Consider the following 16,105-nt stretch of genomic DNA (forward strand, 5'->3'; position numbering starts at 1 on the left):
AAAAATAATACTCTCTTTTTAACAGCTAAGGACACCACAATCCAGAAAAGTCTAATGGCCTCAAAAATTGATCCAACATCTTGGGAAAAAGACAGGGTTTAGATCCGGAAGTCTAGAACCCAAGACCCTCCTCCCCCATCTCAGAATAAGTTTCCCACATTGTTCCAACCTGGTTGAACTAGGTTAGAACTTCCTCTTCTGCCACTCTAAGTAACAGAAGGAGGAAGGGCTCCAGTAAGTCTAAATTTTCCATACTCTTGAGATTGGAATACCACTTTCTATTTTGATATATATATATACCACCTGTGCAATTATGTACTTAATTTTTTTTTTTAATGGCCGCATCTTCAGCATATGGAAGTTCCCAGGTCAGGGACTGAATTCAAGCCCCAGCTGCAACCCATGCCACATCTGGGACAATGCTGGATCCTTTAACCCAGTGTGCCAGGCCAGGGGTGGAATCCATGCCTCTGCAGTGACCCAAGCCAATGCTGTCAGGTTCTTAACCCACTGCAGCACAGAGAGAATGCCATATATTTAAAATTTTTAAATTGGCTAACTTTTTTCTAGAATAACTTACTTTAAAAAGGAAACTACATCATGACCATAACTAGCATTCTCTGCCAAAATAAGACAGTACTATGGATGGAAATCTTAAAGTTAACACTATGTTGTTAAATTCTAGCTAGATACTGTTTTTTTTTCTTTTCTTAATTAATGCAGAGTTGATTTACAGTGTTGTGTCAATTTCTGCTGTATAACATAGTGACTCGGTCATAGAAATATGCACATTTTTTTTCTCATGCTATCTTCCATCATGTTCTATCCCAAGAGACTGGATATAGTTCCCCTGGTGTGCAGTAGCTAGATACTGTTGACAGCCTGAATAGGTTTATAGGAAAGGGAGATGAGCTAGTGTTATATGTTACAGACTTGTTTGCCCCGCTGAGACTGTGTCCCTCAAGAGAAATCAGAAGGATTAAAAGAGAAACAAAAGGATACTAACATTCTCACTAAGGATTCAGTTCTACTTAATGTCTGTGTCAAATCCAACATGGTTCCCTGTTCAACCAGAGACCCATGCCTCATACTTTGGGAAATACTATTCTAGGTGCTTAGAGAACAAATGCACTCTTTTGACTCAACTTCCTTAAATCACAAACCAAACCAGTTGAGCCAAAAATAAATCCTCTTCTGAAACTCAGTAACATCTGACACTACATTCTTCCCTTTTGGAAGTCTACACTTTCTTTACTCTGTGACGCTAATTATAAGGCGTAAGACCCGCAGTGTCTAATGGTTTACCAAAAGACTTTCACATTCACTGTATTTTCAAACCCATCCTTATGGGATATGTATTCCAGATGCGAAAAGTTTGGGGTCAGGCAGGTTAACTAGTGTTATTTGAAATAGTAGGGAAAAAACCAATCTCTCATGCCATCAATACGTGTTTTCCAGAGCTCCTCTCTTATTCACTGGTTCCTGGTCTCCTCATGGGCTAGCTATTCCTTCCTGCCAAATTGTTAATTGTAGAAATTGCACAATTTTTTTTTTCTCTTTTTCAGTTGCCTAACATTTCTTGGGTTCATTCATTGACTCAACCACCTCAGCTAAACTGATTTCCAAAGCTAAAGCTCTAGCTTTGATCCCTGTGGCCAAGCACCACACTTTTATTAGCAACAAAGTAACAGAATCTCCCCAAACAGGTCTTATTGCCACCTCAGTCTCAACACAACTGATGCTAAACATATCATCTCACTACCTATAAATGTATTTCTTGCCCCTGTGTTCCCTCTTTGAGCTAAGGGAATGCTATCCTTTGAATCACCCAAATTAGAAAACCTAGGATCATCTTTATTTTTTTCCTCCCTTCAAAGTTTCTTTCAATCAAGGTGAGTCTTCCCTCTGATGCATTTCACTGTCTCCTTGGCTGTCTACTTTCTCCTGTTTGGGTTGTCACCATTTCCTACTCAGATGACTCTAATATCATAACTGGTTCCTAAATGACTTCTCTCTGCTGCCACTTTCTGCATCAGAATTATCTCCTTCAGATCAACCTCATCAAGTCACGCCCTGACTCAGACCCTCACTTGCCCCCTTTGTGGATAGTATGGAGTCCAGACTCCTTGTCATAGTATCCAGGTGCTCCAAGGCCTGACAGCTGAGCTCCCTTCCTAGTTACGCTGCCCACTCTGCCCTTCCACACTCTGGAGAGGCCACGTGCATCACGCTCACACCACAGCCTAGCTTAACATCTATGTTTTCATACCTTTCCTTACCTACATACTCCCCGACTGCTACTCCACTTAAAACCCTGACCAGATGTTCTCTCTTCCAGTGAGTTTTACCTGATCCTAAGAGTCAGAGCTACCTGCACCTTTGTAAGAATTTATGTCATTATGGCATGTGTACTAGAGCACTTAGCATCCTATTTCACTTGTGCCATAAAGATTTTCTTACACATCTTTCCCCATTAGGTAGTCCCTGACATTAGCAACATGGTTGAACTCATATCTGTATCCTGTAAAGTACTTATTACCTTACACATATATCTGAAATAAAATATATCTGAAATAAATACTTGCATAAATTAGGGAAGAAATCTACTAGATGCTTGATTCCATTAAGCAAAGTAATCCCTATCCATAAGAGTCCACTGTTCTTAACCTGATAAATATTTAACTCTCATTCTCTAAGTTGTTCTTAAAATTAATTATCCAACTGATCCTGCTCAGATATTATCTAAATGACTAAAAAAAGGAAGATGTTTAAAGGTCTGTGACTCACTCCAGTGAAAAGGGATAAGAGGAAATAAGAAAAAAAATAGATGAGCAATACTAAAAAAATAGGCACAAAAGATCAATGCTCAAACAACCGTGTTTATTTCTAGACTGATGACGTGAGATGTGAGGTATCTTCTTTCTCTCCCAATTCTTCCTTGTATGTGTGTGTGTACTTGTGTGTTTATTTGTGTGTGAGCAAGAGCATGTGTATGCTTGCATAGGAAAGGATAATCACATAAATAATTCTGGAATAATTCAATTTGTACATTTACAGATATTACTTTTATTACAAGAAAATATCATTGAAATCAAAAAGTAGAATATCAGTTTTGTGCAATATTTATTGCATGTGATTATGTAAGAATTAGATATCTATTTGCAGGGAATAAAGGACTGAACGAAAAAACCTCAACGTGTCAAGAGAAGTAACCATTGGATGATAAAGATATGGGTAATTTTATTCGCCTCTGTATACCTCCCTGAATCTTCAAACTTCTCAACAAGAAGAATGCATTAATATTATACTCAGAAGAAATCATTTTTAAGTATGATATTACAATGAAAAAAGCACACAGGGTCTCTGCAAGACCCCAGGAAAGGCTGCCAGCCCACCAAAGACCTGTGGGCAACAGCAATGATGCTCCCTCCCAGCTGCCTGGATGAGCAGTTTCTCTTCTCCAGACTCAGAGCACAAGAGTGGAAGAGTCCCCAGTGGCCGACCAGGCGAGGCACCCCTGCTATGGCCTCCGGGTGCAAAGTGAGGCTGCTGACTGACCATGAGAGATGGGAAGCAGACACAGGGGAGGAGGTGGGGCTTGTCCCCACAGAAGCGGGAAACAAAAGAGAGAAACACCTCCCTCTGCAGAGGCACAGAGGACTGTGGAAGATGAATGAATGAAGGTGAAAGCCAGACCCCAAAGGGCCAGACTGCAAAGTCTGCAAGTCCAGATGATGCACCTCCAGATGAGGGGCACAGGAGAGGAGAATTCTCCAGACGGTTTTCTAGAAGTCTCTCCAAGGATCAAAAGTATGACCCATGGGGGGGGTGTGGTATGGATGAGAGTGTCTAGTATTTTAAAACATAAATGGAGACGTATTGAAGAATTCTGGGGAAAAGGGCCAATCTTGGGAATCGCCTTCTTCTCTGAGAGTCCGTAGCACTCACTGCCTGTACCATGCTAGCTCACACTAAATGGACTCTGGTGATGAGCTTGATGATGACTTTAGCAGCAATGGCTTTCTGTTGTCTCTACCTATGTGCCAAGTGCTATGAGAAGCGCCTTCCGTGATTTCTGGCCTGTGGTGTTAGGGGCAGGCATGGGTGGTAACTGGTTCACAGATGTGAAAAATGAATTTCAGGAACGTGAAGAAAAATGATCAAGGAACCAATTAGAAGTGTCAAGTCTGCCTGACTGATGACCACCATTACACAACCACAGCTGTCCCTCTCCACCACTGTTTATTGTTTTTCCACAACTCCTGGTACGTTCACGTTTCATCCTCCTTTCACTGTTGACAGATGGAATGGGTCCTCAGCTTCTCCTATACTTGAAAAGATTTGGGGAGCATAGTAGGTCCTCCAAATAACCTTTCTCATGGGTGAGAGGCTGACTGAGAATGATTTCCCAGCCGAACAAAAAGGCAATTCCAAGATAAGTTTTTGTGTATGTTTTCCAACCAATGGAACTATATGAAATAAAGGCAATTTGAAGTTCCCAGCCACAAAGTCAAAAAAAAAAAAAGACTGGGATTACTAGAAAGCACACCAGTGACTTTTCATTACTAGCCTTAGGATTTAATACATTAGCCTTAATCACTTTCAACATTAAAAAGCTTTAAAAAATCCAAAAGAAGCAAAGACTTAAAGAGAAAGGGTAAAGGGGAGGAAAATTTTCTTCTCTGGAAAAAGAATTAACAGTTATAACTAGAAAAAGCCTAAAGCGGGCACTGGTCCATTGGGCTTTAGGTATTACCCATTCAAGAGTCTGGGTTCTAAGACACACCAGCCCATTTGCCCAGTGTCACCCTTTGTGCCTCAGTTTACCCTCTCATCCTTCACTGGCTCCTTTCTGCTCTGAGGAAGTGCTAATAATAATGTTAAGTAGGCTTTGTGTTTGGGGAGAGCTCCTCTAGGGACCCTAAAGCACTTTCCAGATTAATTTTTTAATTTATGTATTAATAATTCTCACAGCGTTCTCCCTCCTCCTCATTTAAGATAATAATATCCATCTCTTTCGCGATAAGCAGGGGGTGCTGAGTGATGGACATAAAGCAGACATTTAAATAAAGGAAACTGTAACATAAAAGCATAATTAAAGCTTCGAAACCAAATCGACTAAGGATTTTTAAAGAGATACCACAGTGGTAGTGACCACTCAAGCAAACTTATTTTTTGTCCACTTTGGGGCATTCATCTTTCTGTCGTTAAACATGGTGCTTAAGAAATATCATTTTCCGGAGTTTCTAAAGAAAGTTGAAATATGGTAAGTGTATGTTCTTGGGCACCATACTGACTGAACCCACATATCTTATCTCTATTCCTCTGAAAGTGGATGTAACATAAACCATGGGATGCCACCTCTTCTCCTGAGTTCCTCAGTGTATTCTGGTTTGTTCCCTAATCAGAGTTCTCTGGGTTTCGTAACACAGATTTTTTCATTCCCAAGAGCTGCCTGTCTCAAAGGCAATATATGATTTCTCAGGAAACGTGAGAGAAAGCCAGTGGAAGCATTTACTGTTTCGCAAACATTCTGGTTTCCTTTTGTCCTCTCAAGAAAATAACTAACCCAATGTTTAGCAAAATATGTTGGGTCACATGAATTCCCAAAGATAAACTTTATGTATGAATGTCAGAGGAGACTTTTGAAACTAAAGTCTCAGGAGTTGAGTTTAGGGGATCTTAAACCTACCTTTTAAATAGTCATCAGTATTCCTTAACACTGGCTGAAATATCTCTCTATAGATATCGACATAGAGACAGAGGTATAGAAGAAAGCGAGAAATCTATTTTCCTATTGTTTATCTGCATCACCCAACTAGAACATGAGGTCCCTGAGGATATGAACTTGGTCTTTCTTGTTTTCGCTACTATGTTCCCAGTTTTAACAGTGCCTGGGAACTAGTAGACATTCAATAGATACTTGTTGAACATTGAATGAATAAATACCATGACACCATTAACCGCCAGGAATAATTATGATAAAAATGCAGTTAAGTCCCTTATGAATCTATCAAAAAGATATTGCCAATACCACCCCATTCAAAAAATCCTTTTATAAAGAAAAATGTTTTTTTGTTTTTTTTTTTACTTTGCCCCCACAGGCTTCCTGGTAACCTCATTAAACATTCACAAAAATATACTGCCTAATTCTTCTGACCAAGAAATTAACCAGGTTCCTAAATCAATGCCGTTAATTGTACAAAACAAAACAGCAGCAAGATCATCTTTCAAAATAACAGATCGAGGAGAAAAAAGCTAACATAAATACATTATGCTTCAACTGCCTTTGGTTTTGTGGGTTGATTGATTTATTTATTTTTCGGTAATTTATTTTTTAAATAAACTTTCTCCAGCTCTCTTCCCAGGATGTAAATCTTGTGCCAATTGGGCCCCATTAAAGACTGGATCCCATCCTGACCATCTGGGAGCTGGAAAAGCGCTGGTGAGTTCCTGAGGTCCAGAGTATTCCAGACGGAGAGGACTCGACACCAGTCATGCCAGCCCCTGTGGTTTCAAACTACACAATGAGCTCTTTCTCGAGGCTTGTTTTGCTACATTCAGTCAAGAAGGAACATCATTCCCTCGTTGGGCCTGGCTTAGGGTCCTGGGTTGCTGCTCTGTTTGTTTGAAAATTAAAATATAAAAGAAAAAGGAAGGCCAGATACATTTTTGGAAGGGGCTCTATGTTATCAGAGTTGGTGGTTGGCAGGGCAGAAGCGCTGCCTACAAAGATAAGGAATTAGGAACGAAAAATCTAAGAACCCAAAGGGAGGGTAGCAGGGAATGAATTCACCTTTCACCAAAGAGTCTTTGAGGGTCTTTTCAGAGTCTCAGAAAAGGATATCAAAACTTTTAAGACACGAAACATTCTAATAGTCTTGGGTGGTATAGTTGCTATGTGTATCCTATCTACAGTGATACTTGCATATTATTCAGTAATTCCTGATTTAACACGTCCCTTCGGGAAGTGAGCCGTACAGAACACTGATGCCAACCCCCTTTTAATACTGTGCCAGCACAAGTGCCTTCACTGAAGCCCTTTGAGGATGCATTACACACATCATGTGGGTTTAGATAGAAGATACTGAATATAATTGCCATCTCTTTCTTGATTACTCAGGGCCACTGGCATTAGCAAAAGTCATTAACATCCTGCATGGGGTAATATCATTCTGCATCTGCTTTTTAGGTTTTCCTTTCCTGCCCTTGACATTAAGCTGTCACTTCTGCTGTCACTGAGTCTGCTTCTAACAACCCGCTTCTGGTTTGCTGCTTTTAATTTGCTTTGACCAGGGAAAACAGATAATGAAGTTTTTTTTTTTTTTTTTTGGAAATTACTGTTTGGGTTACCTCAAAGTCTGTTATTTTATATAGTTACTTTTTTTTTTTTTGCTTAATTCTGGTTTCATGCTAAATTTTGGAGCATTGAGGTAACTATAATACTCTTCTCTGAATAAATGAGGTTTTACTACATTCTTTGTAGGTGGTTAAAAGATGGCTCTGCAGCCAGATGGATTTTGGCGCAAGCCCCAGTTTTGTAAATTACCAGCTGGGGGACCTCTGGAAAGTCACTCAACCTCTCTGACCTTCATTTTCATCCTCTGGAAAGGGAGGTGGGACAGAGGGAGGGGCTAGCTATCTAACTAGTATTATGGGATGGAGTTAATGCCTCTAATGAGTTTAGGCGAAAACCTCACTGGTCTCAATCACTTAAAAGCGTTAGTTTTATTACTACTTAATCCTTACCATAACCAACAGATTTACACTAAGGTATTTATGTGCATCCTTATTGCACAATAAATATATCTAAATATAAACTACCTAATTATACATGCATTAACAGAAACTCAACCGCAGTCTATCTGGTACTGACACTACGGAAGCAGTATTGCACATAACAGTTGCTAATGAGGAGATTTGTTTATATGCACGTGTGAGTGAATGAATGAATGAATGAGTGAAAGGAGTAGTGTCATTCAACACCATTTGTTATAAATTAATGCCTCTGACATGTAAGGCACTGTGCTAGACATTGCAGGAAACTAAGATGAATTAAGCATGGATCCTGCCTTTGAGGGAGAAAGCAGCCCCTAAAGTCATAATAACTAAAGATAGAAAGCGATAAAGAACATAATATGGTACAGACAAGGCCATTAGAAATTTAGAAAGAAGAGAAAATATTCAATAACCGGACCTGTGAGAGAAGATTTTGCAGGTAAAAATGGTTTTTCTGTAGGAAGGGGAGAACTTAAAAGGGTGGAAGGATTTGGGCACAGAAAGAAGGGAAAAGCATTGTGACAAGGAGGAATAACATAAGCAAGACAAGAGTGCTGAAAAATCCCTGCAGGTATAAAGAGCAGCTCACGACTCATCATGATTGGAGCAGAAGTTAGGAGGAATGGTGGGCAGGATGTTAAAAAGAAAGGTCACAGTCTTGCGAAGCTGTGCTTGAATCCCAATATAAGGAGTCGGAGCTTTAGGAAAGATGACACTAGCAAGGTTGGAGGAGGAAAGCTTTCGTTCAGATCATCAGGGAGCCATTCCAGCCATCAGCACTGAGCACACAGATGAAATATGCATAACAACTATATAAATATCGATTTTCTTCTTATAAGTCACATGGCTGCAGCCAGGTGTGAATTCTCTCTTTGATTCATGTTAAAATTAGAAATGCATCACACTTCTGTGATTTCCATTTTCAAGTTAGAGGCACAAACGTGTACCTCCTGAATGCTCTGTAAACAACTAGATGGAAATGTCAACCATAAAGCCATTTTTTACTATCCCATAATTATCAACATAGAGGATAAATTTAAAATGCTTTAGTCATTAAAAATAACAGTAGAGACTAAAGCCTTTTTAAGAATGTGGTGAGGATGGTTGTAACTATGTTACTATATTAAAAGGCCAGAGATGATTTTTGATCTGTTTTTAAAATAAGCATTCAGAAATCATTCCCCATAAAATAACTTGGACCTGAAGGTATTCTTCAAAGTCATTTTCAAAGTTCGATGCAAGTGATTTGGACTGCCCTTTTTACTCTTTACAAATGAGGTTTAAAATTTTGCATTAAGCAAAAGAGGTGGCCAATAAGTATAGGCTGACTATAGACTTGGCACCTGATATATTTAGGAAAAAGTAGGCAACTATGAATTATTTTAAACCTGTTCATTTAACCATTGAATTAAACTCATGCATGTAAAATAAATGACACAGCTATTGTACCCTGTTTATATTATAAATTTTTAAAAGAAATGATATTCGAGACAATGTCTTTCCCTACCGTCCTTAATTTTCTTTTTGATTTTAGAGGATTTGTATCTCAAATTAAATGTTATACATAATAGAGGAGTGATGCAGTCATGTATAAAACTTGGAAGGGCTTGGTAAATATAAATATGGTAAAAGATTAGGGAAATAGGAGTAATTGCAGTACAAGAGAAAGCGACATGGGGACTGAGGTTGGTGTCTGGGGAACTGGGCTTGACTCTCGTCACTAAGCAGCCGATGCATTCCCAGGACAAGCCATTGCACCAGTGGACCCTGGAACCTCCTTTTCATCTCTTTCAAAATAAAAGAGTTGCACTTGATGACTGGAAAGGCTCCTCATAGCCATCAGAATTTTGTGACTCTACATGTGGTTCAGAAAAAATCAAGGCCGGATATAAGGCCTGGGAAACTTGGAGTGGGAGCACGTATGAGTTGTAGTCTTTTTTTTTTTTTTTTTTTCCCGAGGCACATGGAAATTCCCAGGCTAGGGGTCAAATCAGAGCTGTAGCCACTGGCCTATGCCACAGCCACAGCAACGCGGGATCCAAGCTGCATTTGCGACCTATACCACAGCTTATGGCAATGTTGAATCCTTAATCCACCGAGCGAGGCCAGGGATTGAACCCTTATCCTCATGGATACTAGTTGGGTTCATTACTGCTGAACCACGATGGGAACTCCTGTAGTCATGCATTTTTTGTTGTCACAGAGGAATAAATACTATTTTTTTTTTTCTACTTACAATCCTTCCTCTGAGCTATGTACATAAATGTGAGTGGAACGTAAAAATGGAAAGGAAGAAGGGAAGAAATCAAGAGCTGCATTTATAACCTTGTTTTCCAGCTTCTGGATTCAAGCAGCAAAACTGCTTATCAGACCCCCAAACTGTCATTTATCTAATAATGGTCACTCACAAGTCTTCCCCTGCAGTGGATTCTTTTGCCTTCTCCCCGTCCCAGGAATGCAGTTGAAGAAAACATTCATCTGGATAAAAAAGACAATGTCTGACCCCTGGTGAGGCTTATTGGTTCATACAGTGATATAACTCTGGCTTCTCCCCTCTGGGCTAAGTGGTCCTGGCAATCTTTAAATATAGCTGTCCTACAAAATCACATGGCATCTAATGCCAAGTGTGCACGGACTAAACCCAGATGCAAAATATGAGAGAAATTCTGTTCAGAGACTTGCAGCATTAAAGAATAGCGGCTCCAAACATTTGATTCTGAGTAATACTCTGCAAATATTTCAGATGATTTTCTTATGTCTAATTGCTTCATGACTGGATTTCATGACGACTTCATTAACAAGAAATCCAAATGCGCTTCAGCCATTGTCAATATATCTTCCTATAGGGAGATCCATGGAAAAGACAAGGGGTTCTATGGTTACAAAAACTTGCAACTTGCTATATACGATGCCTTGATAGTCAAAGTGTAGGTAAGTGCCTCAAAAACTCTAGAACCAGGACCAGTTGAAGTTATTTGACTCGACATTTCCCACATTCACTGGGAAAAAGTGCCCCCTCATCTCCCATAAGGTACCTATGGATAGCCCAAAGAACTAGTATATTCCATAGAACTTTATGGAATGAATTAGAGCAACACCATGGTATAAGTCTCAGGTTTATATCTGATACCAGAATCTGAAGTGTAGAAGAAGAAAACACTGACTGGAGACATATTAGTAGGGACATCCAGTTTAGGGGGCTAATTAAATCATTTTGATGAAGTTTAAAGACTCTCTTGCAAACAAGATGATATTTGTATGCTGCGAGTGTGTTCTCAAAGTAAAGAACAACAGCAGAAGAAGCTGCTTCCCACCCATCCTCATTCCCACATTTCTTACTGCTGGGGGATTCTCAAGGGAGTGAGCTTTAGAGAAAAGGAATGACCAGTGTTTTAGCTGGTTTTAAAGATGATTTCATCTAAGACGCTCATTTTCAGATGTAGAGATGGAGGTCTGGGGGCCACCCATGACTAAAATACAGTCCTCTGACTGGGCAACTGAAGGACCATAATTACTATTCAGGGTCTCCTGCCTGGCTCCTAAGTCACTGCTACCCTGTGAAATCTCTTTGGATGGTTGTCTTCAGTTGCCTTCATCCTCTGCTCCTGGCCAATCCCACCACTGGATACTTTTTACAGGCAGCTTAAATACCTTAAGCTGTATAAATTCCTTCAGATATTTCACTAACTAAATACAAGGATTATGAGAACCTAAAATGTCCATCACAGGGATCTACCCGGACATAATAGAAACTTGATGGGTTATTCAGTCTACTTCTGACTATACTACACTCTCTGCCTTCTAGAACCTTGCCTGGAATTTTAAGCTACAAATTTAACTCTGGATTGTATAAATATATTATGTAACTCCCTAATTTGCTACTTAGGAGCAAGCTGTCTTTCCAAATAAAGCACCCAATCCCACAAAGGCTAACTTTAATCACCCATAGTACTTATCCCAGTGCTAGATGCCAGAAGGCAAGTCAACTAGCATTCTTTGTTTAGAAATTAGAGGAATTCAGAGGGGGATATTGAAATAATAATTAGCTCTATAAGCCAGTACAGAAGCCATCCTCCAAATCACACATTGGTAGAAAAGCAAAAACAACAAAGTACATCTCTAGTCAAGAAAAAACTCAACCAACATTAAACATTAGCACAATAAACCCTGTTGGTTTTCCTGGATTTATATATAAAATATCACAAAGACTTTTTTTAATTTTCTGGAATAAGACATAATAAGGAACACAACAGTATCAGTAAAATATTTTGCTTTGTAAAAAGAGAGAGAGGAGAAAAGGCAAGAAACAATAAGGAAGACTAACAAAGATGGTAAACCAAATTCACAAGTCATGTGGTTCACCCCAAACTTGGGAGCTCACAGAGGCAGCCCTAAGTTAGGAACGACTGAGTGTCACCTTTTTACCAACCCTCCGGGGGCAATCAGTGAGCTAAACTGAACTGCTCATTTGCAAAAGATTGGTTTGGTTAGGAGAAGAGCACAGATGAGGGTAAATTAAGCCAGCCCTGCTTTCTCTGGCTCTTTTTTTTTAAATTCCCCAGCTGAAAAAAGTCTCCAAATAATAGTATCAGCCGCTAATCTAAAATGTTATCTTCTTGTCCTGGCCCACCAGCCTGCTTCTTAAGTGCTTTGGGCTACAGAGTGAGGAAAGAGGGAAGAGTTAAAAGTCTCCTTAAAATTAGAAGTACCGAATCACAGAGGTAGCATAACCTCAAGAGAAAATGTGGCTAGAGACAAAGACTTAAGACAGATTGAGGTCCTCCTCTAGAGATGAGGTGCAAGCAGGGTAACTGTCATAAATATCTAAGTGACTTGGTCACTTATACAGGAAAAGCAAGAGGTTGTCTCCTGCTCCTAACATAAAGCATAATCCTACATAAGGATAAATTTTCCCTGTAAGTCAATGGCTCTACCCACGAACTTACTCAACTAGAAAATGAAGGGACTGCTCTTACTTCTGATTCTCTACATAACACTTCTACCTCACCTTGCAAGGGGATGGTAAAGGCTAAGGTACCCTCTAGTACCATCAATGGCAGTGGTGGTCACCTCCCTGGTTGGACATGATAAAACCCTAGGGTAAAAACATGAGCTTACGCTAAATCATGGGCAGTTAAGTAGGTGAGCCCTGCAGCTGGACTGCGTGGGTTAACATCCCTTCTCCAACCAGGTTCACGTGAGAGCCACACTGAACACTTAGCATGGTGCCTGGCAGGGAGAACTAAGTGCCCAATGAATGTGAGCTGATGCTAGTCATACTCTACATTCCTAGGTACCATCTTTTAATATTCACAGTTTTACCAAGCTATGATTCTATCCAGGGGAGGCCTGGAGAAATGCCCCCCCCCCAATTTTTGGCTCCTACCAAAATGAAAGGCAACAGCTATACTACTTTTAGAACTGCAGTGACTACTCCTTCTACTACCAGACCTCTTGGATACAGGGCATGTTTTTTTGTTTTTTGTTTTTTGTTTTTTTCTCTGCACTTTCTTTTCATCTTCCCTCACGTGGTTCTACCCATTTGCTCTCTCATTAACTTGGGCTTGTATTTCCTTTGTAAAAACATACAGTGTAGTTCAAATCCCATCTCTAGCACTATCTGTCTGTGTGATGGTTGGCAAATGCCTTAACCTCTCTGACACTCAGCTTACTTATATGTACCTAACATAGAATGAGGGTTGAAGAAAATAATACCCATAAATTGCCTGTACATGAAAACCCTTAGTCAATGTGAGCTGTTTCTCAAGTTTCTCAGCAGTATACGGTGGATTTGGGGATTTGGAAGAGTACCAAATTCTCTCCCTGCACTAAAAAAGAGAGAACATTATATCTGTCCAATAGCCTGGATGAAGATCTAAATTTACACTTAGTTGAGAATATTTACAAAAAGTTCACCTCAGCAAGGCTCATTTTTCTGTCAGGACCCTCATGATGATAACAGCCCAAATTAAAAGCCTCCCATCCAGACACCCAGCTCCTAATGCTGCAGGGGATTTATTTATTTTGAAAGAATATCTGCTAAAACATTTTGGAAACTATGACACGGCAGGCTTCCACCAGGGAAGGGTCAGAGCCAATTTATGATGCAGCCACAAATGAGAGCAGTTTGGGAGGAGGAGGTGGGCAAAGAAGGAGCATGTTCCTCCCACCCTCGCCTCCCAGCTGGACCTCACCCACACCCCACAGGATCCATTGTGAGGGGCTCCTGGTACGTGCAGGGCAGGGGCAGTGCAAGAACAGAGAGAGGACAAAGGTATGTTCTCGGTGGATTTTCCTTTTCATGACTCATTTTGATTGTGTTTTATGGAAACAGATCTTTTAAAGCAATTTAGATAAACTTAAGTTAGCATTTAACCCCCTTTATCTTTTCTCAAAAGAGGGCAAGAAAACGGGGGAACCAAGAGGAAACTGAGAGACCTTGACCAGGAACAAGGCGTAGGGACAAATCAATAACTTCCTGATGTGCTGAAGTCCTTCTTTCACACCCACTGAGGTGTGTGAAGTGTCATACTGACCCCGCTTATTCTCAGAGGTCAATGATATGGCTGATTCTGAGCCACACTTTGCATGCCTCACTGTGACTGCTGTGACACAGAGTAAGAAATTCACATTCTACTTATTCTTCCTCTCCCACAAAGTCCAGGTCAAGCAACAGAAGGAGGACTAGAAAGGGGTGAAGACACAGCCCTGGCAACCTGGGAAAGGATGTCCCCATGAGCACAGCTGCCTCGAGCAGCAAAGAAGACACTGGGTTTGAAGCAAAATATGCCTTGTCTGTGTTGCTTCTCATTTTATACCCCAACTTTTCCAACAAAGAATGGGGTGCAATCAGCCAGGAGAGTTCAGCTCACCTTCATGCCTGGGATATTCCAACTCAGACAACAATGAGTTTGGTGGACTAAGTCCACCTCTGATTCAGCTTTTTAGGGGAGCTGTGATTCTTTGGCCAAGTGCATATCGCTGGTTGGCTGCATGGGAGATACAAAGGCATCGGCAGCTCAAGTGGGCAAGGGGCTTTCTGGAGAGGTTACTGGCAGTGGGATGTGCACAGAGAAGGCTTAAAAAGAAGGCCAGGCTCTGCTGTGGTAAGATAAACATACTCAACCATCCAACTCTGAACTTTCTGTTTATCTTGTTGGCCTCTCTACAGAGGAAACACAATCAAAATATCTGGATGCACTGAATGGTGGTGTCAGGGGAGGACAATTAGAAATGCAAATAGAAAATCCGAGTTCTAGCTCCAGTGCTGCTACTACTGACTTCTTTGTGTGACCACATACACTTCGCTCACACTCCAGGGGCTCTGGGTGGCTACTTTTGGGTTATGTGATTGTATCTCTCTCAGCCTCAGTATCTATCAGGAAAAGATACACACTGAGTATACTGACCTCGAGGTGTGGAGGAAAGATGCAGATGATCTCTGTCAAGAGTTCAGCACAGTGCCTGACGTAGAGTCAGTCTCAGTAAACTTGAGCGATTTGATAACACTTGTGAAGTGTGTGAGATAAAGGAGTTCAGTGGTATTTGGCAGCCCTAACATTGCTTTCACTCTAAATTTTGGGAAGGTGAAAGAAAAGGGGCTCTGGGCATGCTGGCTAAGAAATCAAGGTTCCAAAGTTAAAAGCAAAGGCAAGTTTGCCATGGCTTCTATATAATGGTGATATTTGTCTTTTGTAAGCTTTTTTTTTTTTCTGCCTTTTCTAGGGCTGGAGGTTCCCAGGCTAGGGGTCCAATTGGAGCTATAGCCACCAGCCTACACCACACACAGCAACATGGGATCTGAGCTGCATCTTCAACCTTTAACACAGCTCAGGGCAACACCGGATCCTTAGCCCACTGAGTGAGGCCAGGGATCAAACCCACAACCTCATGGTCCCTAGTCAGATTTGTTAACCATTGAGCCATGACGGGAACTTGATGTTTTGTAATCTTGAGCTAATGTTGATTATTGCCAGACAAGCCTGCTAAACTGGCAGGTTAAAATAATAATCACAGTGCTTGGAAAGTAATGCAAAAACAAAATGTGGTCATTTTCATATGGTTGGAGTCCCACACTGGGATGCCTGAGTGTTATAAATTCCTAGGGCTGAAAGAAGCCCTGTGACGAAGAGTCACAGAATGAGTGGAGAACCACCTACCCCTGGGATTATTACTGTCACATGAATGGTGCTCCTTGAAGATGGGCCTACCATAGACTCCATCGACAAATACTCACAGATTACTACTTCGTTAAAGGTTTGAGTAGAGCTTTGCCTATATATTTTGTGACTTTGCATCTCCTTTCCAACTCCCAGTTAGCACCTCC

General features: G+C 40.7%; 1 protein-coding gene across 9 annotated transcripts in view; it reads right to left on the minus strand.

Annotated features, from left to right (window-relative positions):
• The window catches only part of EBF1 (EBF transcription factor 1), a 397,861-nt gene that overhangs the window by 85,224 nt on the left and 296,532 nt on the right, over positions 1-16,105 (minus strand). The window lies entirely within an intron of this gene.

The sequence above is a fragment of the Phacochoerus africanus genome, chromosome 1, assembly GCF_016906955.1.
Source record: "Phacochoerus africanus isolate WHEZ1 chromosome 1, ROS_Pafr_v1, whole genome shotgun sequence".
Classification (NCBI taxonomy): Eukaryota; Metazoa; Chordata; class Mammalia; order Artiodactyla; family Suidae; genus Phacochoerus; species Phacochoerus africanus.